A 2500-nucleotide genomic window follows, 5' to 3' on the forward strand; every position below is an offset into this window, starting at 1 on the left:
AATCCACCCCTATATCTTGCGTTTCACGAAGAGTTATATCCAATATGCCAAATTCCCGCTGTCCCTATACATGCTGTAAGTCTGTGCACACAATATGAACCACACCTCAGCGAGACACTCTATCACACATTACTCTCTGCCTGTAACAGACACAGATACAATATGTAAGCACCAGCATGGACCAACGTCCGGTGCATCCTCTCCGCCACAGTACACCATCCACACTATGATAACCACACCAGGGAGTCCAATTCTAAAATAGAATATCCCACCCGTCCGACATCCACAACTGCTCAGATAAGCCACCAACACCCACACATGTCCTACACAGGGGTGCACCCAACACCACCACACTGCCACCTGTTACGGCACAGAAACAATGGCAGGAATGAATCACACAGGTGTGCCGCAACCACAGACGCGGCGCGCCTCCAGTCACGAGCGAAAAGCGCATAAGCGCATCCTGACGAGACATAACTGCTGTGACATACTGACGCTGCCTCAGACATTCACTTACAATGATCACTACCAACGAACCTCGGCCCCCCCCCCCCCAACAACACACTCTCTTACCACGTTGTGTACTGTAATCCAACCCATTTCGCACCTTAACCTAACCCATTTTGCACCTTAACCTAACCAAATTCGTAACGCAATTTGTACCACAATTTCTACCGCAATGTAACGCAATTTGTACCGCAATGTAACGCAATTTGTACCGCAATGTAACGCAATTTGTACCGCAATGTAACGCAATTTGTACCGCAATGTAACGCAATTTGTACCGCAATGTAACGCAATTTGTACCGCAATGTAACGCAATTTGTACCGCAATGTAACGCAATTTGTACCGCAATGTAACGCAATTTGTACCGCAATGTAACCCAAGTTGTGCCTTAACCTAACCCAATGTGTGCCTTAACCTAACCCAAGTTGTGCCTTAACCTAACCCAAGTTGTGCCTTAACCTAACCCAAGTTGTGCCTTAACCTAACCCAAGTTGTGCCTTAACCTAACCCAAGTTGTGCCTTAACCTAACCCAAGTTGTGCCTTAACCTAACCCAAGTTGTGCCTTAACCTAACCCAAGTTGTGCCTTAACCTAACCCACGTTGTGCCTTAACCTAACCCACGTTGTGCCTTAACCTAACCCACGTTGTGCCTTAACCTAACCCACGTTGTGCCTTAACCTAACCCACGTTGTGCCTTAACCTAACCCACGTTGTGCCTTAACCTGCTCTGTAATTGGCATATGACACGTTACATTAATCTAGTGTTGTCTAACCACAACCCTCTGAATATAGTTCGCTACTCGCACCGCCCACCCTCTTGTGTATCGTTTCATGTTCAACACTTCGCAAGTGTTGCTTACTTTTTACATGCTCCCGCTGTACACTGTAATGTGGACGACTGCAGGATGTACATCGCCCCCCCCCTCCCCCCCCCCTGCCTTCGCACGCTGGTCGTTCAGGTGCTTGCGTGTTCAATGCCCTTCGCAGCTGTTCACTGGCATTCGCATGTCGAAGCGCTCAGTCTACGTCGTGGTACGGCCTGTGTCCACTGTCCGCTGATGTCGTAAGCTTAACCCTCACATTGTACTGCACATAGGTCCGTATGTACTGAATGATACGCTGTGGCACATGTGTGACCGTACAACGACTGCGCCCAACAACAGCGAACCATACGGTCCAAATGTTGTGCACTCAGCCACGTGCCGTCTCCCCATAACAGCTACATTGCAGTGTGGTACGCCATAGAGACGTGTGGGAGTAACGGACGCCCTGGATGGCGATCAGCATGAGCCGTCTGTTGATGTAGTGGCGCGTGTATTCAAACGTAGTCGTCTCTTCTCACACAGTGTGATAGCATGGTGCACCGCGTTCCACATCTGCGACATGGTACAGATGCTGGTTGACAGTCGGTGTCGTAATGGACATCGCATACGTAGGGGGCCACCTCCCACGTGTTCTCTAGTCGTGCACATTTTGTTGCGTGTATGTGGGCAGACGTAGTGTGTCGTGGCACCTAACAGACAGGTATGCAATAATCGTTGCATTTGCAAACTGGGATGGACGTCTACGTTTGCTGGTGACGTTACGCAAATGAACAACTGGTAAACCCATTGTGGTGCGGTTGTTGTTGCTGGAGGTAAATCAGTAAGGGCAAATCTGTGTGTGAAGCGATACGCGGCGGTGGCTGGGTGGGACCGTCCCCGGCCGGTGAGGGGGGGCCGCCCGGCGTGCTGGCCGCGCGGTGCGTGGGCGCACGCGCTACAGCCGGCTGGTGGGGGCGCCCAGTGGCAGGCGCGCCGGCCGACGGACGCGGCAGGCGGCGCAGCTGCGCGCCGGGGCACCCTGCGCGCGGCGCCGGGCGGCCAAAGTGGGTCCTCGCGGGCCCGGTGCGAAGCGCGGTGGACATCTGCAGTGTGCTGGTCCGACTGAGGACTGTGTGCGTTGAGGATGCGCCGCCGCCCGGCACTCGGCGCCGCGACGCCGTCTGCTGC

The sequence above is a fragment of the Schistocerca cancellata genome, chromosome 3 (assembly GCF_023864275.1).
Source record: "Schistocerca cancellata isolate TAMUIC-IGC-003103 chromosome 3, iqSchCanc2.1, whole genome shotgun sequence".
NCBI lineage: Eukaryota > Metazoa > Arthropoda > Insecta > Orthoptera > Acrididae > Schistocerca > Schistocerca cancellata.